Source organism: Pseudophryne corroboree, chromosome 11 (genome assembly GCF_028390025.1).
Source record: "Pseudophryne corroboree isolate aPseCor3 chromosome 11, aPseCor3.hap2, whole genome shotgun sequence".
Classification (NCBI taxonomy): Eukaryota; Metazoa; Chordata; class Amphibia; order Anura; family Myobatrachidae; genus Pseudophryne; species Pseudophryne corroboree.
In genome coordinates this window covers 114,191,628-114,216,473 of record NC_086454.1, presented here as the reverse complement: position 1 = coordinate 114,216,473, position 24,846 = coordinate 114,191,628, and positions in this window count along the sequence as shown.

Below are 24,846 nucleotides of genomic sequence, written 5' to 3'. Positions count from 1 at the left end.
GTGTTGTTGAATTTGTTTGAATCGACAGTAGTCATCACTGATGCACAGCATCAAGAGATACATTTACTCCTAGAAGTAAAAATTGCATCATTCAAAGAGCTGTTAAAATAATTTCTTCTTTTTTTTTCCCCAGTAAACCCTCAAGTAAAACTTACTGCTACTTTTTTATTTGCCTGACTTAAATTTATGGAAGTACTTTGAACATATGACATGTCATAACCACAACACTTTGATCAAGATTTATTCTAATGGTCTGTTTGCAAAGGGCACATTAAAATAGTAACATGACTTCTCTTTCTTTGCCTAGAACATTTTAAAACTCCAAGAACCCATTTATCAAGTCTGTAGACCTTCCTTGTATGTGTGTCTAGTTTCCAGATTTGATTGCATAGATTGTTCAAGAGGTGACTTTGACAAATAATGTACGAATATAAGGTTACCAACACCTTACTTGTAAGAAGTATTGTAATTAACTGTCAGAAGTGGCTGAATTATTATTTAATAAATACACATACAACAGACCAAGTCACAGCAGTTATTAGCAGGGATAGTCTGCTCCATAATACTCTGAGTGAGAATGGAAATACAGGGCAGAAATAGACCGAATTAAGAAAATCAGTAGAGATTAATTAAGTTTCAGATAAAAGAGAACAAGACCTATTTTTAGGGGATACATACGATATCCCGGCTAATGGGATGCCGGCGGTCATATGATTGACACTGGCATCCCGGAGTAGAGAATCCTGACAGAGGTTGGGTAAGTATGTTTACACCCCCCCCCCCCCTCCTCACCCTAACTCTGTCTTCCCGCAGCCTAAACCTAACCTCCCCCACTGCCCGCAGCCTAACCCAGGAGTCCCGGCAAAGCTTGTTCGGGATTCCGGTGTTCAGGATCCCAGCACTGGCATTTCAATCCATGTCAGGATGCTGGCATTGGCATTCTGAACAGAGCCAGGATTCCAGCGCCGGCATTCCAACTGCTGGGATGCTGAATATTGGTATCCTGAATTTATCTCATTTTAAGTAATGGACATAGTAGCAAGTACATATTCAGAATGATCAGGAGTCTGGAATAGGTAAATTTATACTGTAGCTACACTGTATGGCTATTGTCAGTCTAACATGTGTCAATACTAGGGGGGTAAATGTAATAGAGTTTGTAAAATGTGCAAGTTTATCACTAAACTCACACATTTGTAATAGGATGTGGGAAGATGCAAACACTACATGACTTAGCAATACTCAGGTGACTCCTGTCATTGTAGGAACTGCCAGCCAATCAGCAAATGCATCTGTAGGAGCCGCTTTCTGATTGTCTGTGAGCGGTTGATTTGTCATTCTAACTTCTCCCGATATACTTCATTGAAGTGTACAGTGAGAACCGCTTGTCACGATCCTCGGCACGGCGATTCCCCAGATACAGATGTAGCCAACTTTATCTTGACTGTTTCTCCGCCGAGACGGGCGTTTAGCCACGCTAAGGCGATAGCTGAGTTTAATCACAGGCAGGCGCGTTGAGACGATCTAGATACTCATCATGCATTACACATCTCCACCACTGTGTGGCTAATGCTCCACTAATCCAGTACTTTCGATCGTACAGTATAGCGGCGGATTGATCTACAGCTCTGGCAATACTGTAGGCGTAACGGGAAGCGGTGGAAAAAGTATGGAGTACAGTACTGTATGTGTATGGAGACGCAACTACAGTAATTGTGTAAAAGGAATAATGTACAGTACAATGTATAAACACCGTGCTTTTTAAAATATGAAATATACTGTATGAGCGTCTGAGTTCGCTAATGCATAATGGGAATGGAGGACTAGCAGGAGGCGGAGGAAAACACGGTGCTTTACAAATGCGAGCGTCCGAGTCCTCTAAGGCATAAACCAACAGCAATGGGGCGAGGGCCGGGCGCTGTTTGCAGTACTTTCACACATGAAATTAGAAATCTCTCATGAGGCGTCGTGGGCTAGGGGTGAAGGCTCCCACCTCCCTCGCTGGGGGTCCAGGGTTCGAGACATGATGTGCTTTCTTTCTTTTTTTTTTTTTTTTTTTCTGTAATAATGCACTGTATTATTTTATTTCCATTGTAAGACAGTCAATGGAAGGATGCACACAGGTTTCACATAAATCAAAGTACATCTGCAGGAGCGATTCTTTACGCTAAATGCACCCAAACAGCGTGAATGAAATGAGTGTATTCTGGCGCTACCAACTAAGCAAAACAGTACTGTAGATCTTCAGCGTTTGTGCATTGCACAGGACCTGAATTTCCTCCCTGTGCAGGCCCCCAGGGGGGAAGGGCGATGGGGGTAGGGGGGAGACGATGGAAAATACTGTGCCTTTGAAATGCAATTACATGAGCGTCCGAGTACACTACGGCATACTGTAAACCAACACCAATGGGAAGGAAGTGCCAACCTTATTTTTAATGTGTTCCCGTGACATTCACTTTAACATTTTTTTTTTTCTCTCCAATACAGTACATCCAATGGAAGGATGCACACAGGTTTCACATAAATCAAAGTACATCTGCAGGAGCGATTCTTTACGCTAAATGCAACCTACAGTACAGTACGGTACTGTAAGTGAGCAAAATAGTACTACAGTGGGCGTTTGTGTATTGCACATGACCTGCATTCCCTCCCTGTCTACTGCATGATCTGTGCAGGCTCCCATGGGGGAAGGGCAACAGGCTAGCAGGAGGCGGAGGAAAACACCGTGCTTTACAAATGCGAGCGTCCGAGTCCTCTAAGGCATAAACCAACAGCAATGGGGCGAGGGCCGGGCGCTGTTTGCAGTACTTTCACACATGAAATTAGAAATCTCTCATGAGGCGTCGTGGGCTAGGGGTGAAGGCTCCCACCTCCCTCGCTGGGGGTCCAGGGTTCGAGACATGATGTGCTTTCTTTCTTTTTTTTTTTTTTTTTTTCTGTAATAATGCACTGTATTATTTTATTTCCATTGTAAGACAGTCAATGGAAGGATGCACACAGGTTTCACATAAATCAAAGTACATCTGCAGGAGCGATTCTTTACGCTAAATGCACCCAAACAGCGTGAATGAAATGAGTGTATTCTGATGGACTGTGCATCTTCGGTATTTGTGTATAGCATAAGACCTGTGAAGGCTCCCAGGAGGGAAGGGCGTAGGGCAAGACAGTGGAAAATACTGTGGTCAAAGAAAGGGCATATGTAAAACTAAGGGAAACTGTCACAAAGTACAGTAACTACAGTACTGTACGTTGAATGCCTGGAACGCACGACGTCTGAGACGCACGACGTCTGGATCGCTCATTGAGCATAAGCATGGCTGCTGTACCTGTAGTACCTGTACGTGACCGTCCCTATGCTATGGGTGAGCTGCGTCTCCTCGTTCGCTGGCGGGACAGAACTCTCGCCAGCAACGAGGAGAAAGTAAGGGCATATAGGAGGGCCAGCAGGGATATCCTCCGGACCTACAACCGGAGGAGAACGGTGAGGTCTCTCCAGAGGAGGTGGAGTGACCTCGTGAGGCGGACCCCACGACGCCTGCAGGCCATAAGGGATTGTAAGTACAGTACATTACTGTAGATTACTGTACTTTAAGTTACTGTAGTTACAGGTACAGTACATTATAGCAGGGGCTGCTGTAGCAGCAGGTATCCGGTCTATACAGCACTGTACAGTATTTGTGGTAAACAAATGGTTAAACAAGGACCAAACGTTAACCCGGGTCAAAAGGTCAATTTGTTTTTTTGCGTCGACCTAGATGGTGCGGCTTTTGAAATTGGTTGACACCAGTTACTGTAGGTTGACATGGTCGTTAAGTTGACATGGAAAAAGATCGACATGCGTTTTACAAAAACAATTGTTATTTTTTTAAACTTGTGTATATACAGTAGTTCTTTACAATCCAGGTGGTCTACGATTGTGCAGTGTACAGTATCATGCAGTGTACAGTATATGCAATGTATCACAGTGTATCGTGCTGCGTAATTGCAGCGTGTCATGCAGTGTACATTCAGAATATGGTATTGTGCAGTGAGTGTAATACATAGTGAATCACATCGTGCAGCAGAGCCGGCCTTAGGCATAGGCAAACTACAGTAGGCAAATGCCTAGGGCATTTGCTATGCTTAGGGGCACCAGCAGCTTCTGCTGATTAAAATGATATGCGGCATGCCTATATTTTGCGTGACTGCGGCTGTATCTGTACCTGGCTAGGGCCAGCACTGTCGTGCAGTGTACTGTATACACATGTGGTAATTGCAGTTTTTTGTGTAGTGTACATTGTATCATATTTTGCAGGGAAATGTGCAGTTTGTCATATCACGCAGTCGTGCAGTGCATTGTGTGGTTTAATTGCAGTGTGCCGAAATTTGTGTTTCAGATAGTACAGTGTTCTAAGGGATGTTACTTTGGCAGAAATTATTCTAAGGGATGTTACAGTGGCCTAATGTGTTCTGACGTGCATTACTCTTGCATAAGGTTCATGACTGGCAGATCTCTACTTTGTGACGTAATGTGGATATACTACTGCACTACTGTGACGTACAGTAACGTGAATAAGGTGCTCTACTGTGTGACACAACGTGAATCAAGGACAGTACTGTGACGTGAATACGGTGCTCTACTGTGTGACACAACGTGAATCAAGGACAGTACTGTGACGTGAATAAGGTGCTCTACTGTGTGACACAACGTGAATCAAGGACAGTACTGTGACGTGAATACGGTGCTCTACTGTGTGACACAACGTGAATCAAGGACAGTACTGTGACGTGAATACGGTGCTCTACTGTGTGACACAACGTGAATCAAGGACAGTACTGTGACGTGAATAAACTGCACTACTGTGACATGACGTGAATAAGATGAATTCAGGTGAGTACTGCATCATCTGTCATGAAATCAATTTGTAATGTAATGAACAGTACTGAGATGGTTAAGGGTGGGAGGGCTGCATGCTGATGTGTGTCATAATGTTTATAAGGGCAATGCTTATGTGTGTTACAATGTCTATAAAGGTAGTGTTCTGTCTAATACCCTGGACCTACTGTACTGTAGCGATACTGTAAGTGTACTGTATGTCACATTTAGAAATGTGCCCCTTAAGTTTTGAAGACAGTACAGTACACTATGCCCTCCTGAGTGATTAGGTGCAGGGTACTAGAATGAACAATTCCATTTATTGTGATGTCATAAAGATGCTGTCAATGTTGAATTTCATTGGCTGTACAGTATGCTGCCATTATACTGTATATATATTTTTACAGGGCTGGTAGCACGACGTCACAGGAGGCGGGACAGGCGCCGCCAAGCTGGTAAGTATTGTCAAATACAGTAGTGTACAGTACATAGTGATTTCTATAGTCCCAACCCCCTGTCCTGACCATCACAGATAACTCGCTGCAATCCGTTAATGTTAAGAATGTCTGTTTACAAAACTAAATGTAAATATTAAACACAAAGTATAAATAACATTGTAGATAGCTGAATACCCGTGCTTCGCTACGGGATGAGGATGGTAAATTCCAGTGATAGTTGTTTGTTAATTTACGTTTGTTGGCGATCTACTGTAGTATATAGTACTGTATACTTTAAGCATACTGTATCTTGCTTCTCTGATGCAGATTGTTTATTGGCCGGACCCCTTTTTGGTCCTGGATACTGTGCAGTACATGTTTCAAATTGACAGCTTCACTTACAGTACTGTTATTTTTTTTCCCACAGTACCACCACCACCACCACCTGCTGCGCTGCCAGGTATTGTGTAACGAGAATTCTGGTGCTACTGTCATCGTTGTTACACTACTGTACATGTGTCCTGGATACTGTGCAGTACATGTTTCCAATTGACAGCTTCACTTACAGTACTGTTATTTTTTTTCCCACAGTACCACCACCACCACCACCACCACCTGCTGCGCTGCCAGGTATTGTGTAACGAGAATTCTGGTGCTACTGTCATCGTTGTTACACTACTGTACATGTGTCCTGGATACTGTACAGTACATGTTTCCAATTGACAGCTTCACTTACAGTACTGTTATTTTTTTCCCACAGTGCCACCACCACCACCACCTGCTGCGCTGCCAGGTATTGTGTAACGAGAATTCTGGTGCTACTGTCATCGTTGTTACACTACTGTACATGTGTCCTGGATACTGTGCAGTACATGTTTCCAATTGACAGCTTCACTTACAGTACTGTTATTTTTTTTCCCACAGTACCACCACCACCACCACCACCACCTGCTGCGCTGCCAGGTATTGTGTAACGAGAATTCTGGTGCTACTGTCATCGTTGTTACACTACTGTACATGTGTCCTGGATACTGTACAGTACATGTTTCCAATTGACAGCTTCACTTACAGTACTGTTATTTTTTTTTCCACAGTACCACCACCACCACCACCACCACCTGCTGCGCTGCCAGGTATTGTGTAACGAGAATTCTGGTGCTACTGTCATCGTTGTTACACTACTGTACATGTGTCCTGGATACTGTACAGTACATGTTTCCAATTGACAGCTTCACTTACAGTACTGTTATTTTTTTTCCCACAGTACCACCACCACCACCACCTGCTGCGCTGCCAGGTATTGTGTAACGAGAATTCTGGTGCTACTGTCATCGTTGTTACACTACTGTACATGTGTCCTGGATACTGTACAGTACATGTTTCCAATTGACAGCTTCACTTACAGTACTGTTATTTTTTTTCCCACAGTACCACCACCACCACCACCTGCTGCGCTGCCAGGTATTGTGTAACGAGAATTCTGGTGCTACTGTCATCGTTGTTACACTACTGTACATGTGTCCTGGATACTGTACAGTACATGTTTCCAATTGACAGCTTCACTTACAGTACTGTTATTTTTTTTCCCACAGTACCACCACCACCACCACCTGCTGCGCTGCCAGGTATTGTGTAACGAGAATTCTGGTGCTACTGTCATCGTTGTTACACTACTGTACATGTGTCCTGGATACTGTACAGTACATGTTTCCAATTGACAGCTTCACTTACAGTACTGTTATTTTTTTTCCCACAGTACCAACACCACCACCACCACCACCTGCTGCTGCATCCGAGAGCTCCGGAAGTGGTAATAATTACTTTTTGTTACAGACACACTAGTTTCCTACAGTATTACTGTAATTTTTGTATTTTACAATACTTGTAATCTTTTACACACAGACCGCCTCGTAATTGATACAGAGGAGGAGCTCATTCCCATTGATTCGGGGGAAGAGGAGCCAGATTATAGTAAGTACAGTAGGATTTTCTCAAGCCCATTCTTAAAAGTATTGACCAAGTCCACTTTTATTACTTTTCAGGCAGGGAATTCCAAACATGTACTGTACAGTATTTCCCTCACTGTGAAGACCCCTTTTCGCCTCTGTGCGAAATCGCCTCTACTTCAACAAGAGTTACTGTGCACGTGTCCTCTATGTCCATCTTATCAAAAACCGTTCCTGTGTATTGTCCCCTTACTGTATACAGTATATTTGTAAAGGTTAATCATGTCCCCTCTTAATCTCCTCTTTTCCAATGTAAACATGCCTAGCCTGCCTTTCCTTGTATTCCATCTTCTCAATCCACTTCATCACTTTGGTCGCCCGCCTCTAAACCTTTTGTAGTTCCACGATATCCATTTTGTATTATGGTGCCCAAAATTGTGCATCCGACCCACCCTCCACTAGCCTAACCCTCCAATCATACTCTGAATCCACACTCTGCATTCTGAATGTCGGGATCCAGACAGCAGGTCTTTTAAATACAGTACTGTATGTCCCCTACCGCTGGACAGTCATTCTGCTCCTACTGTATTATGAATATATCTCTGCCTCCTGTAGCACTGTACTACTGTGCAATTTTGTAGTAACTGTACTCTACTGTATTTTGTTTATAATATTTTTTTATTTTCAACTCAGTAATTATTGACAGTGAGGATGAAAAACCCTCTCCCCAACTTGGTAAGTAAACTGCAGTATTGTACTGTACTGTACATTGTGTTAAACCAATGGGTTGGGTTTGCGTGACCAGCAGTCAGGATTCTAGCGGTCAGGTGACCGACAGTGGCATCCTGATTGCAGCAATCCCAACAGGGTGAGGTACGGTATCCTAACCCTCCTCCACTACCCCCTGATTCTGGCCTCGACATTCTCGTCTCTGTGTGCGAAATTTACTCTCCTCCTCCAATTCCTGACTGAATTTTTGCTTTACTGTATTCAACACAGAATACAAAAGTATATTTCATGGATTTTTTGCTTTCACAGGCCCTACACTGTCACAGGCGGTGGCGGAGGAGGAGGACCAGGACTCTACCTCTATGTCCATCACCTCACTGCACCCATTAAGTAAGTCCAGTCCGGTACATCGTGCCTCTGTAGAGCCAGTTTGAGCAAGGAGAGATTGATTGCTTCTTTTTTTGGTGGGGGCCCAAACCAACCAGTCATTTCAGCCACAGTCGTGTGGCAGACCCTGTTTATATAACATAAGGGTGGTTGGGAGGGCCCAATCACAATTCCATCTTGCACCTCTTTTTTTATTTATTTTTTTATTTATTTATCTTTGCATCATGTGATGTTTGGGGAAAATTGTTATAAGGTTTGATGTAAAAAAAAGGTTAAAAAAAAGAGGCAGATTAGATGGGCAAAGTGGTTCTTACAGTATTTGTCATCAAATTCTATGTTTCTGTATGCAGACCCTCCAACATGACCCGCCGCACTGCTCTGTTTCTAGACTTCCCTCTTAATTTATGATTTCCATCACCTGTGTTGAACTAGTTATATGATAAGAAAGCTGTTTCTTCACAGGTGATGGCAATAATAAATTAAGAGGGAAGTCCAGAACCAGAGCATTTTGTACCATGTTGGAGGGTATGTGTATTTCCTGGAATTAACCTTTTTTTTTTTTCACATTAATGTTTTTTTTCACAGGCCCTACACTGGAACAGGCCACGGAGGAGGAGGAGGATGATGATGATGCTGCTGCATTTAGTGGTAAGAATTATTACTGACATTGATCTGATGCCATCAGAGTAGCACTTTTCATCAGATTTTTCTGGCAAATGCGTAGAAATCGGATGAAAATTGTTTTTGTTTGAACTGGTGATATTGCCCATACAGTAGCAACCGATCACATCCCACATTAACATTTACAGTATCTAGTTACACTTACAGACGATAATACAGTACAGTAGGTAATATTTGATTGGTTGCTACTGTATGGACAACATCCTGTTCTAAAAAAAACACCCATCTTACTCAATTTCTCTCTCTCTCTCTCTCTCTCTCACCCCTTGTCACTGTCTCTCCATTCATCTCTCTAGATACTGTCAGTGATGAATTTCCCATTAGGCACGAGAGGCACGTACTGTACCTAGTGGCGGCATCTGTTTGGGGGCCTCAGTTGGATGCTTACAGTATGCTAATACTGTCATCCCAAAAATTACCACTACAGTAACTGCTAAATATTTTAAGTGTACTGTACAATATGCACATACAGTACTGTACAGTATACATAATTCAAAAGAAAAAAGAGTTGCTACTGTACCTTATTCTAGTCATAATCACCGGCATACGGGTCACTCACAAATTTTCTGATGGTCTCGGTGGGGTCCCTTGGAATCACCATGCCTGTCACAAGCATACCTTTTTTTACCCACCTGACACTGGGCCTGGAAACTAGTGTACTATTACTATACTTTTTACTGTATACTGTATCTTATAATATTCTTCTCTTTTACCCACAGACGACGAGCCAGAATACATTTTTGGTAAATATACTGTACAGTAGCAATAGTTGGTACTGTAATTACAGTATTTTTTTTTCTCCAACATTATTTTAAGTCAAACTGATATGACTAACTGTACTGTATTATCTTTTTACAGTCCGTCGCCAACCAGTGGAGGAGACACCTGGTAATAAAATAGAAATACATAATGCACTGTACTGTATTCTAACTTACTGTAACATGTATAACACTGAGCTGATCATCTTCACACCCTCTGACATAACCTTACAGTACAAACTGTACTTTCTCTCCTTTTTCACCCTCTTCACTCCACAAATGCATGCTGCGTTTCCTGACTACTGATATAATAGTGTGTAGAGCGTAGCGAGGCACCGTGCCCACCGCGTGGCGAGCGAAGCAAGCATGCAAGGGGCTGCTTTCCGCTCGCCGCCCCTGTCGGGATTGTGTGGTCGGGATTCCGGCGTCTGTATTTTGACTGCCGGGATCCCGTCCAGCGGGATTACGTACTGATCTCCAGTCTGAGCCTGCCCTAGGCATAGGCATACTTGCCAAATGCCCAGGGGCACAAGCAGCTTCTGCTGATTAATATGATATGCAGCATGCCTACAGTATATTCTGTGCATACAAAATGCATTACTAATGTGCAGCATTATGTGTATACAGTACTTTGTTGTGTAACATATACTGTAGCAAGGGCACTACTGTGTGGTCTAATGTGAACAAAGAGCAATATGATGTGATGCAATGTGAATAAGTGGGAATACTTTGAGGAGTAATGTGGTACTATCATATGATGTAACGAGAAAAAGAGACACTATTGCATGATATGTTGTGAATAAAGTTGCAGTACTGTGTGGCGTCATTTCAGATTGGGGAATTACTGTGTGGCCTTGCCCCTTCCCAGCAAGAACATGCACCGTTTTGGGATGCACACCGAATGTGCACACTGTTGCTATTTTAAACATACAGTACAGTAAGTTGGAGGAGCACCAAAATGACGACTGCTATGGTTGAGGGGTGATGGTGCTGGGAAAGGGGTACAGGCTCAGAGGCGGAAATAGCATCTGTGCAAGGGGGCAGCATCCAAAAACTTGACTAGGGAATCATATTATTTATGGCTGGCTCTGAGTACAGTCCACTATTATGGATAGTACTCCCTACAACACCACCTACAGTACTGTAACCCTCTTTTTTCTGAAGCGGTCATGAAATGTCATGACTGCTAATACATACAGTAAATGTCTACAGTATTTGTACTGTGGTGTTTAATTCCTTTGACAATTTGTTTATGACCTATTGAAGCTAAACTCTTGTACAGTACTTTATATTTTGAATACCAGCAATACAGTATAATACTGTACCTACAGTATACAGTAATAATTGTTTACTATTTGAATGTGACTAAATGTTTTTTTTTCTCCAATATAGTGCCAATTATTTATGGGGGCCCCAGACAGGGGCAAGATAGGTGGGCTGGCCCAGAAGCGGGCAGGCAGCAGCCCACTTATACAAGAGGTAAACTAAAGCAATGTTTAAATTACCTCGACAGCATACAGTAGTGTTTGATTTACTGTACTGACAATACAGTACTGTACATTGTAAATAACAATATTGTCTAATATAGAGTAAAGTACTGTATTGCCATTACTACACTGTAAAGTATTCAGTATTTGTTTTGTAATACTGTCCTTTTTTTCCCACAGAACAGTTGCAGCGTGCCATCCAGCTCCAGCGGGTGGTGGTCCACCTCCTAGTGGACCACTATTTTAATATTTTATTAAGTTTAATTTAATTTTATTTAATAAAAATTTTTGTTCTTGTACTCCATTGTATAGTATCTTTTTCTACTGTATAAGATAGGCATACTGTACACCATACAATTATCTGGCAGATAATCTGCAAGATCTGGCTGTTTGTAATGAAATTCTCTCCTAATTTAGCTGTGGTGTACAGTACCTCCTGAGTGTGCTGGGGTGCTTTCTGGCCAGTTTGGGGTGATTTGGAGCAAGTTTGGTCGGCCATCTGGCCGACATGTGCTGTCGACTGTTTGGCAAACATGTGTTTTCACTCCAGCATGTGTGTGTCAGGCATTTTGTGTGTGTCAGGCATTTTGTGTGTGTCAGGCATTTTGTGTGTGTCAGCCATTGCTGTGTGGTTCCACAAATGTTAGCGTGTCAAAGTGCTGACCACTGACACCACTATTTCACTTTGTACCGCATGCCTTTTGTGGAACCACACAGCCCAGCATGACTTATTGCTGGGCTGTGTGGTTCCACAAATTTTCTTGGAAAACAAATGAACATGAGTGTCTTTACTTTAATACTTTTTTTTTTTTTTCCCCCACAGATATCTATATACACAAGAAAAGAATGTAACGAAGAACAAACTACTTTTTTGTTTTAATTAACTTTCAAACTTTATTTAAAAAAAAACACCTTTTTTTTTCTTCAATAAACTTTTAAAAATAGAAGTTTCCTGTGGTTTTTATTAAAATATGAAATGCAAGATGCCTAACCAAGTTGTTTTACATACAGTATACCACTCTTAATTGAATTCCCATCATACAGTAGTACTAATTTATACAGTACAGGAAGTTGGGAATACAAACATTGGAAACCACGTCATGTTTATTTTAAGAAACACTTTATTTACGGACAAAATCATTTGGAACATGTAACATCACACATACTGTACTGTATTGTAATAAAGCCAACATCACACATACTGTACGGTACTTTAATCAAAAGGTAACAGCACAAATACAGTAACAATATCAACTTTAACATTTTTATAATTTATTTTTTTGTGGTGGTGGTGCGGGGTAATGGTTTTTGTACTTTATTTTTAGGTTTTGCTTTTTTGAATTATTTTTCGTTTTTGTCTTTTGCTTTTTAACACTGTCGCATACGGACACCAGAATAGAGGACTGACAACAGCAGCCCCTGGATGGAAACGCAGCCCAAGGCCCCAGATGGACACAGCACAATGGACTCGGCTGCTACTGGATAGATACAGCAGCGCCCAAAAAATCAACAGGAATAAAAGGGGCAACTTGTAACAGGCCCTTACATTACCAGGAATGTGGTGAGCCAAGTTCATGCACTCCCCTTTGAGTAACCGAGCTGCTCCAAGTGGATTCAGCACAGTGCATGCAGCCCCAGAAAATGTACAGGTCATACAGGTACATTGACACAATTTTTTAGCTTCAGCTGTGTGAAGCTGATGTGCTGAAGCTAGGAGGTAGGTAATGATCTGGTTTCATCATAGTCGAGCTTCCAAGTCATTTTCCTCTTCGTTCTCAGCACAGAGTTTATGGTATCCCTTATCTTCCTCTTTTCTGGATCACCAATCCTCACGCGGCGTTCACACCTAGCCATGATGTCATGTACCAGATTTTTGGGCAGCGGAAGTTTGCCCTTGGAACCATCAAAGTTCACACGATTGGCCCACGTCAAGTATTTGTCGTACCGTACATGGTGCTGGAACAGAGAATATGCATATTTCTGAATATGTCCATTTGAAGCTCTGTACAGATGGTCGTCCAGGGAAGTTGAGATGACAGCCAGGGCAATATTGTTCAGAGAGCCTCCGAATGTATTGCGAAGTGGCCTGTGAGCAGGTGTGCTGGTCATCATTGGTGTTCCTGGCAACAGCACACTTGAATCCAGGCCTCTGCGGTCGTCCAGCCCTCTGCGGTCCTCCAGGCCTCCTCTGCGGTCCTCCAGGCCTCCTCTGCGGTCCTCCAGGTCTCTTCTGCGGTCCTCCTGGTCTCTTCTGCGGTCCTCCAGGCCTCCTCTGCGGTCGTCCAAGTCGCTGACTTCGTCCAGTCCGCTGCTGTGGTCCAGGCCTCCTCTGCGGTCCTCCAGGCCTCCTCTGCGGTCCTCCAGGCCTCCTCTGCGGTCCTCCAGGCCTCCTCTGCGGTCCTCCAGGCCTCCTCTGCGGTCCTCCAGGTCTCCTCTGCGGTCCTCCAGGCCTCCTCTGCGGTCCTCCAGGCCTCCTCTGCGGTCCTCCAGGCCTCCTCTGCGGTCCTCCAGGCCTCCTCTGCGGTCCTCCAGGCCTCCTCTGCGGTCCTCCAGGCCTCCTCTGCGGTCCTCCATGTTTCCTCTGCGGTCCTCCAGGCCTCTGTGGTCGTCCAGGCCTCCTCTGCGTTCGCCCAAGTCGCTGACTTCGTCCAGTCCGCTGCTGTGGTCCAGGCCTCTGCGGTCCTCCAGGTCTCTTCTGCGGTCCTCCAGGTCTCTTCTGCGGTCCTCCAGGCCTCCTCTGCGTTCGCCCAAGTCGCTGACTTCGTCCAGTCCGCTGCTGTGGTCCAGGCCTCTGCGGTCCTCCAGGTCTCTTCTGCGGTCCTCCAGGTCTCCTCTGCGGTCCTCCAGGCATCCTCTGCAGTCCTCCATGCCGCTGACTTCGTCCAGTCCGCTGCGGTCCTCCAGGTCTCCTCTGCGGTCGTCCAGGCCTCCTCTGCGGTCGTCCAGGCCTCCTCTGCGGTCCTCCAGGCCTCCTCTGCGGTCCTCCAGGCCTCCTCTGCGGTCCTCCAGGCCTCCTCTGCGGTCGTCCATGCCGCTGACTTCGTCCAGTCCGCTGCGGTCCTCCAGGCCTCCTCTGCGGTCCTCCAGGCCTCCTCTGCGGTCCTCCAGGCCTCCTCTGCGGTCCTCCAGGCCTCCTCTGCGGTCCTCCAGGCCTCCTCTGCGGTCGTCCATGCCGCTGACTTCGTCCAGTCCGCTGCGGTCCTCCAGGCCTCCTCTGCGGTCCTCCAGGCCTCCTCTGCGGTCCTCCAGGCCTCCTCTGCGGTCCTCCAGGCCGCTGACTTCGTCCAGTCCGCTGCGGTCCTCCAGGCCTCCTCTGCGGTCCTCCAGGCCTCCTCTGCGGTCCTCCAGGCCTCCTCTGCGGTCCTCCAGGCCTCCTCTGCGGTCCTCCAGGCCTCCTCTGCGGTCGTCCATGCCGCTGACTTCGTCCAGTCCGCTGCGGTCCTCCAGGCCTCCTCTGCGGTCCTCCAGGCCTCCTCTGCGGTCCTCCAGGCCTCCTCTGCGGTCCTCCAGGCCTCCTCTGCGGTCCTCCAGGCCTCCTCTGCGGTCCTCCAGGCCTCGGTCGTCCAGGCCGCTGACTTGAACCGCTTGGTGGTGTGTTGCAATGATGGTGCGGCAAACTCCAACTTGCCATTCTTCCCTCGTTTGTTCAATGACTTTCTTCATGGCTTCTACCATCTGTTCCTTTATGCCTTCTTTAAGGCCAGCCACATCGGTCTGCAGCTGATTGACCTGTCCACCAACTTCTGACTCCATATTGGTCACCTTACTGAGTAGCTCCTTTAGTAAAACAGGACAGGTACACTGGCAGTCCTGCACTTTGGTGTTCACATCTGTGAAATGCAACCTTCTTCGTGGTGAATGTGTCATGTCTTCTTGTCCAGGGGTGGCTACATGGTCCAAAAAAGAAGCTTCCTGATGCAGCGTGTTTGTCACGTCCTCTAGCACCGGTATTTCCAGATTCATTGGCTGAACACTGTGATCTGCAGGAGATGGAACAATTACATCATTTGCCACACCACATATCATCTCCAACGTATTATTCTTTGCCTTGGCATTTTTTCGTGGTTTCACCACATTTTCTTTCTGAGCCGCCTTGGCAGTTTTCTTCTTCTTTTGTGGGACTACTGCAGCAAGTTTCTGTGCCACTGATGGGTGGGTTTTGGCACTCCCGTAAAATCTGGTAGTCTGCATTCTTTGTCTTTTGTCTAAAAATATAAAAACCACAATAAGAAAACATGTAAAGCACAGCATGCTAAAAATAGCAAACAACTGTACATTTTCAAATAAAGTGCACAACAGTAAAGTGCAAATACTGTACTGTACAGTATTTGCCTTTTTTCCCTGTGCCTCCCAACAAGAACCTCTGCAGGAGGGACAGAATGCTCTGTTACGGACTTCAGTTTAAATATACAGTATGATTACCATCACCTGTGCGAACAACTATACTGTACAGTAGTTACTGTATTTGATAAGATAGGTGTTTCACCACAAGTGATAGCAATCATTCAGTACTACTGCACATACCTGTAGTACACCGGGATAAGCAAGGTCTATGTACATTACGTTATACCGAGCTGGATCGCTTAGCAACCTGACAAAATGGCCACCGACCGTGAACTCCCAGCACGTGGCAGCGCTTGGATATGGAGTGAGATACAGTATGGTACAGTCCAGGGGCAATGCTGAAGGAGCGTCACAATCCCCTAGCTCAATTACTAGAGCCATCTTAACAGCAGTGTGGGCCCCTGGACACAGCAATGCACTGGGGCCCCTACCCACTCACCAGCGGAAGGGGTGGGGGGAGCTATCAGCGGCAGCTTTGATGCTCCGCGGGGGATAGGGGGGGTTCTATCTTTCGCTCAGTATGTACAGTAGGACCTGGAGAAATAATTTCTGCTAATTATTCCTTTACTGCACAGATGGGGCAGGAAGGAGAACACTAAACTGTAGAAGGGGGCGTCTCAGTCACCGCCCCGCTACCCACTTTGCAAATCTGTTTCCTCGTAGGCAGACTTGCTGTGTGGATCTTCTCCGACCTTTCAGAAATCTCCTGATAATTTGCTCTCCGTTTCTGCCTTCGAAAACTTCTTCACAGGCCATACTGTTCCAGCTCATTGACACAGTTTCGTCATACAGTATTTGACCGGTAATTCTTTCATTTACGGTTTACAATTATTTATATACAGTACTGTACGTAAATGATGAATGTCCCTGTGCATTGCTCCATGGCCTGTACAACTTATCCCGGTGTATTTTAAAATGTATACCATCTCTCACTACATATCCGAGCGCTGCCACGTGCTGGGAGTTCACGGTCGGCGGCCATGTTGTCAGGTTGCTAAGCGATCCAGCTCGGTATACCGTAATGTGCATAGACCTCGCTTATCCCAATGTAATTGAGCTAGGGGATTGTGACGCTCCTTCAGCATTGCCCCCTGAACTGTGAAATGTCTGCCATATTGTATCTCACTACATATCCGAGCGCTGCCACGTGCTGGGAGTTCACGGTCGGCGGCCATTTTGTCAGGTTGCTAAGCGATCCAGCTCGGTATACCGTAATGTGCATACAGTAGACCTCGCTTATCCCAATGTAATTGAGCTAGGGGATTGTGACGCTCCTTCAGCATTGCCCCCTGAACTGTGAAATGTCTGCCATATTGTATCTCACTACATATCCGAGCGCTGCCACGTGCTGGGAGTTCACGGTCGGTGGCCATTTTGTCAGGTTGCTAAGCGATCCAGCTCGGTATACCGTAATGTGCATACAGTAGACCTCGCTTATCCCAATGTAATTGAGCTAGGGGATTGTGACGCTCCTTCAGCATTGCCCCCTGAACTGTGAAATGTCTGCCATATTGTATCTCACTACATATCCGAGCGCTGCCACGTGCTGGGGGTTCACGGTCGGTGGCCATTTTTTGTGTGCATAGAACTCGCTTATCCACATAGGCCCCTGTGTTTTTAACTACTATATTGAGATGCACATTTCTAGGCCTACAGTATTTAATATACAGTAAGCAGCATTGTTGTTAGGCAATAATTGAAGAATTTACATACAGTACTGACATGTACTGTATGTAATGCTTGTACATCATGTCAGTCGACCCTTATGCTGTACACTACTGTAAGTCTCACAGGGCCCATGCACTTCCAAGGAGGGTTATTTACTGTACTGTATCTGTTTCATACAGGAAACTAATTGCAGTCCATAACACTGAAGTTGTATTTTCAGTACTGTACAGTATACAATACTTAAATTTGAACATCAGGTACTGGATAGTAAACATGTACAGTATTAACTTCTATCATAAAACTCTTATGCATTTTCAGATGTGTAAATTTTAGACTACAGTATTCACAAATGTTTTCTCTCCATACAGGAATTATAGTTGGACAACATGCCAGTAACTATCAACAAAACGATGAGCAAGATAATCGCCAACATGAAAAAAGAAAATAAAACCATCAAAGAGATCCATGCATGGCTCAAGGAAAGTGGCATTATAGTCACTTTAGAAACGGTGCGCTATCATGCATTCGAGAGAACAACGCCCAGATTTGTATTTCCTACAAAATGCACATGGTACGTACTGTACACTACTGTAATGTTTAAATGACTTGCTTTATACCATAAACAATTTTTTTGAAATAAAATAAAAACTTCATCAATTGTAACTGTGATTGTGCTGTTCATGAATTCATATTTTTCATACTGTATTGTACTGTAGGAGAGTGCAACAAATTGTGGAGGAACTAACTCGTGAGGATGATGAGCGTACTGCTCTGCAAATAAAACGAATTCTCCATTCCAAGTATGACCTGGACATATCGGCCACCAGCATCAGAAGGATGCGACGGAAAATGGGATGGACCTTTGGCGCAACAAGGTAAAATACTGAAAGCAGTATAAACCATACAGTAAATGCACTGTTAATAATCCCTTGATACGTGATATAATAATGCCATAAATCATTATACAGAGTGTGTACTTTATACTATATACAGTATGTGTGTGTGTATATACTGTATATACAGTATTCTATCCCAAAAGAGATACCTACTGTATAGGCACTCAGAGACAGCAATGAAGCATTGCCGGCTTATTGTGATGATTACATACTGTATACTGTGTGTGTGTTTGTGTGTATGTACAGTATGTATATATATATTACTCTGTATGTAACTTAATGTACTGTATGTACAGTTTAATGTATACAGTAGGTATATAATACAGTATACTGCACATACAGTCTACTGTATATACAGTAATCTGTAAATCTGTAATTTCATAACTGTATCTGATTTCATTATTTTTGGCTCTTCACAGGATATCTCCAATGATAAGAGATGTGAATAAAGAAAAGAGAGTGGAACAGGCACGGCGATGGATTGAGAGTGGTGAAACATTTGATGATGTCATTTTCACAGATGAATCGTCTGTTGCCCTTGAGCGGTTCTCCAGAATGTCATTCAGGAAACGTAACCATATCTCTTTAAAACCACGCCCAAAGCATCCATTGAAAATCCATGTATGGGGAGGCATATCACGATTAGGAGCTGGTCCCCTATTATTTTTCGAAGGTACAGTACAGTACTATACTTTATTCTGTGCCTGTGTTCTGTAAAAATACATGTTGTACTGTAGAGTACGTGTAACTGCACAATAAAAGGAGTTGCTTATTAATGAACAACATTTTTTGATTTCTGTAGGAATCATGGATAAGAAATATTTCCAAGAAACAATAGTAGAGAAATGTATGGTGCCATTTGTGAATAAATATTACCCAACTCACCATAGGATATTCCAAGACAATGATCCTAAACACTCCGCCTCAGCCAAATTTATGGAAGAGAAAGGTATGAATTGGGAACGCACACCACCAGAGTGAGTATTCTTTCAACAGTGTACAAGTAAAATTTTGGATAGCACTCTAGTACTGTAAAAAAAATTTTTGTTTAATAAACAGTACAATATTGTATGTTTAATTTTCTCTATTTACTGTAATGTACTGTAATTAATTTTTTCTATACGCTTTTTTTTTTTTTTAATTAGATCACCAGACATGAACCCAATCGAATTAGTGTGGGCTCAATTGAAGAGGTACGTTAGGAGTGTTGCAAAGCCAACAACAAAACAGCAACTGGTGGATGGGATAAAGAAATTTTGGCTAGAAGTACTCACACCTGAACATTGTAATAATTATATAAATCACCTGTATAAAGTATTACCTGTTGTAGTTGAAAGAAATGGTCAAGCCACAAATATGTAGTTCTGTATTTTCTGTTTAAAATTTTAAATTGGTGCATTATTAAAAAAAATGATAAAATTGCCTTTGTCTGATTATTGCATAAACTAATGTAGAATATTATACAGTAGTAATGTTATTGATGTGTACTGTATGAACAGTTATTTTCAGTTTTATAAGTCCTGAATAAGAGTACTGTACATTTTGATCAGTGCAGTACATGGAATCGGATGTTGTAATACTTTATTTTTACATTAATATTGATGTTTTTCCAATAAATATTCAATTTTACAGTATGGTACGGTACAGTACATGAGGGTACCTGTACAGTATGATACGTCATTATGGGGGAGAAATACTGTATCCACTAAATGTACAGTAAAATGTTTTTTTCTTATTACAAACACACAAATGCATCTCAGATGGAAATATGCTATACACAGCAGACAGCTTATGGTGACAGAACTTCCCTACTGTATCCCCACCCATAGTCGTGGTATATTTTAGATTGCCTAATGAGACACTCCTGCAGCATTGCCAATGATTCATGTAAAACCTGTGTGCAAACAGTATCTGTATTGAATGCAAAGTACAGTAAGAGTACAGTATACAGTATTATCAGAGCCAAACCTGACCAACATGATGCCCTAGGCTAGATTTTGGCTGATGCCCTCTTGCACAGATGCTACGTAGTTCCGCCTCTAACCCTGCACCCCTTTCCCAGCACCATCACCCATTTTGGCGCTCCTACCCCCTATAATCTAAATAAGAACAATGTGCACATTTAGTGCCAGCCCAAAACAGTGTACAGTATGTTCTTGCTGGGAAGGGGCATGGTAACACAATAATACCCGAAGATGAAATGACACAACACAGTACTGCAACTTTATTCACATTATATCATGCAGTGGTGTCTCTTATTCTCATGACATCATATCATAGTACCACATTACTCCTAACAGTAATGCCCCTTATTCACATTACACCCCACCACATTCATCTTTATTTACATTAGACCACAGGTTCTCAAACTCAGTCCTCAGGACCCCACACAGTGCAGGTTTTGCAGGTCTCACAGAATCACAAGTGAAAAAATTAGCTCCACCTACTGTATGGACCTTCTAAAATGTGTCAGTTAGTAATGAATACATCTGTGCACTTGCTGGTTTACCTGCAAAACATGCACTGTGTGGGGTCCTGAGGACCAAGTTTGAGAACCACTGCATTAGACCATGCAGTAGTGCCCTTTCCTTATGTTACACCAGAAAATATTGTAGTACACCTTATACACATACAGTACAGTAATGCCACACATTAGTAATGCATTTCATATTTAAATTTTCTGATTTAATTTCATAGAGCCGCAGTCACTCACAGAATATAGGCATGTACTGTAGCATCTCATTTTATTCTGCAGAAGCTGATTATTCCCGTTTGGCTAGTTTGCCGCCTCTGTACAGTATATCACAATAGAAAAAAGTTATAGTGTCAGTGAAAAAAGCACCTCATGACAGATACTGTACACAAGCTCATGTCTAAATACTGTATACTGTAAGCAGTGACATTAAGGGGTACAGTACTGTATATGCAATTGCAGTCGAATTCCGGAAGGAATACGGAAAAAATGGACACGGGATCCCCCATCTTTTTAGAACCAGCACCGGGCTCTGCGCCTGGTCCTGGTGCAAAAAATAAGGGGGACAAAAAAAGCGTAGGGGTTCCCCATATTTTTTGAATCAGCACTGGGCTCCACTAGCTGGACAGATAATGCACAGCCGGGGGAGACTTTTATACAGGTCCCTGCGGCCATGGAATTAAATACCCAACTAGTCACACCTGGCCGGAGTACCCTGGAGGAGTGGGGGCCCCTTAAATCAAGGGGACCCCCCTCCAGCCACTCGATTATCTCTATCACCCCTGTGTATTGTAGCTAGGGGATTGTGACGCTCCTTCAGCATTGCCCCGTAGCCTGCAAAATCTGTGCTGTTATTTGCTCCATAGCTGAGTGCCTCCTAGGAGCTACTGTAGGAGTCACAGGCGGTAGCCATTTCAATTGAGTCTGCCCTGCTATAGAATTGTACAGGTATGTGTACATTACCGTACGGTGCATAGAACCTTTACAGTAGAAACTCTCCTGCAGCTTTGGCCTGCTTTACTGTATGTACTGTAAAACTTGTGTTTTGTCAGTTTGCTATGCGACCGAGCCCGGTGTAACGTACTGTACAGTACTGTAATGTGCATAGACCTCGCTTACAGTATCTCTGTGTATTTTGGCTAGGGGATTGTGACGCTCCTTCAGCATCGCCCCGTAGCCTGCACAGCTTATGCCATTTCTCATTCCATACCCAACTGCTGCCTGCCACGAGGTGGGGGTTCAGGAGGTGGGGGTTCATGGGTAGTGGTAGTTTTGACAGTGTGCTATGCGATTGAGTCCGGTGTACCGTAATACTGTATGCAATCCTACAGTAGCTTATCCCTCCCCTGTGTATTTTGGCTAGGGGATTGTGACGCTCCTTCAGCATTGCCCCATAACCTGCACAAGGGTTCAGGGGCGGCGGCCATTTTGCCAGTGTGCTACAGTATGTCATCGAGTCCGGTGTACCATAATATGCATACTGTGTATTTTAGCTAGGGGATTGTGACGCTCATTCAGCATTGCCCCATAGTCTGTACAATCTGGACTATTACTTGCTCCGTAGCCTAGGGCCTCTGTGGGGCAAGGAGTCATAGGTGGTAGCCATTTCTATTCAGTCTGCCCAGCTACAGAATTGTATGTGTACTGTGTACGGAGCATAGTACCTTAACCTGCATAGAACCTGCAGATTATGGTACACCGGACTCGATCGCATAGAACCGCTCATGCAGCTACTGTATGCCCTGGTTTGCAGTATGTGAATAAAAAAAATAATAAAGTGTCTGAAAAAAACTACAGTAACATGCATTCGTACAGTACTTAAGGAATCGAACCCTGGACTCTGAGTATAGGAAGCGAAACACTTCACCACTTCGCCGCAGACAAATGTATAAATCCGTTGGTTTTGATTATGCTGTAATGGCTACGGGATTAGGACGATAACACTGTAGAAAATTCCTAATCTTGAGAGGCAATAGTGAACTTGTAACACACATCCATTTGCGACAGTGTACACTACTGGTTTTACAGTACTGTGTTTTGTCTGCGGGACTTGCACGCTCACATACAGTATTCATAAAGTATTGTAGATGGATCATATACTGTATGCTGTACTACTGTATTTGCGTCGGTGTCGTACTGTATATACTGTACAGTACTGTATTAAATAATGCAGCGTAATGAGTACAGTATTTGCTGTATGCAGCGTAATGAGACGCCTTAGTAAAGTAGTCCTTATTATGTATGTCAGTATTGTATTTTACGGGAGACCACACGCATGCGCAGTGGTGATTGTAAAAAGCGACATCTGGTGGCTGATCGCAGGTATTACACGTAAAGGTAACGCCAAACGTCAAATGTCTGTCTCCGTGCGATTAGATAGCCTCTCTGTGGCTAGGCGCGCCTCGCTACGCCACAGTACGCTGCGTATGGTCGAACGGGACAACCGCCGCGGCCACTCAAGATAAAGGTGGCTACATCTGTATGCCAATCTGCGAATCCTTGCCACGTGACACCGCTACTGGATACCTGAGCATGTGTGTTAATATCACAAAATCACTGGCACCAGCCAAAGTACAAATGTTTAGGGTATGACCCAAGGCAAACTTATGGCTTTTGCCTGCACCTAGAATTATTAATATTTTGGTAACGCCTCTTTCCGAGAGTTATGTTGGATACACAACAGAAACCAGATCTAAAGTTAGATTATTTAATTCAAGTAAAACACTTCAAAGCTTATGTTACAGAAAAAATAAAGTTACAAGAATATAATGATAAAAAGTCAAAGTCACAGCAGAAAAGATAATTTCAAGAAAATAAAAATAGGTAGATAAACCCACCGATCCTAGCACGCATGCAGAGTAGAACGATGAGGTGAAGTGAAGCCGCTTCGGATATCGGAACATTACAGAGCCAGAATGTTCTCCTGACTCGCTTCTTTGATAATGGATGCTTTGCAGCCTGTGTTTGTCCTATTTAAAACTCAGGTTGCCCGTTCAGCCCCCTCCCCCTGGAGAGTTGGTTTTTCCTTTTCCAGATCAGAGTTAATTGTGTCAATTCAACTGTAACATGGGGTCTCTTCTCCTTCCTTTTGAAGCTGGGCAATCAGCTTTATCAATCATACTAAGACACTGTTATAGCTTGCTGAAGGAAGTTTTTTTTATCACCTTCCCTAGCCAGCATGTCTTTCTGGTCTCTCTGGTGACCCCCTGGGGTCAGGAAACAACCTATTGGGAGATACACAAGCCAGTTGAGAAAACACATTTCAGGCCTGACCTGCGTTTACTTTAAGATCTCAGTTCTGATTCTGGGGTAAGTAAACTAAACTAAATTTCACACCTAAGCAGTCAGTGTGTCTCTGTGTTCTGTGGCTACAATGAAATGCCAGCAGATCAATCAAGCTTCAACCATTTAACATGCAAAGACAGTTATCACATACTGGTATATTGATACATCAATTGGAATAATACAAATTTCAATCATGCCCATTTCGATATAACCCAGATGCGTTGGCATCACATCCATTGATATGTCACTCGGATATCCTTATATCATCTATATTGATATTACACTACTTATTAACAGGCCTATTCCTACTTGAAATAGCCTGGATCATGACACCTCCCCCTTTAAGATCAGCATGGGAGCAGTGGCACGTCAGGCCGAAGTCTCCTATGACCTTTTCACACAGGGTTTATACATAACCACACACAGGGCATTTTCAGACATTGATCAATACAATATTATTTGCAGTTATGCACGTTCTGGTGTCAGAATGGCGTCCAATCATGACACAGCTCACTATAGGCTAGTGGCTCCTATAATCAAAGCCGGACTTAGGAGGTAATTCAGAGCTGATCGTAGCAGCAAATGTGTTAGCAGTTGGGCAAAACCATGTGCACTGTGGCAGGTATAACATTTGCAGAGAGAGTTAGATTTGGGTGGGTTGTTTTGTTTCTGTGCAGAGTAAATACTGCCTGCTTTTTTTTTACACTGCAATTTAGATTTCCGTTTGAACACACCCCACCCAAATCTAAGTCTCTCTGCACATGTTATATCTGCCCCCCCCCCCCCCCCCTCTGCAGTGCATATGGTTTTGCCCATGTTTTTTTTTACTTTTTCATAGCTTTTACAAACAGAAACATGCACGGATCTTACCGATCTGTGCATGTTTCTGTCAAACTCGCA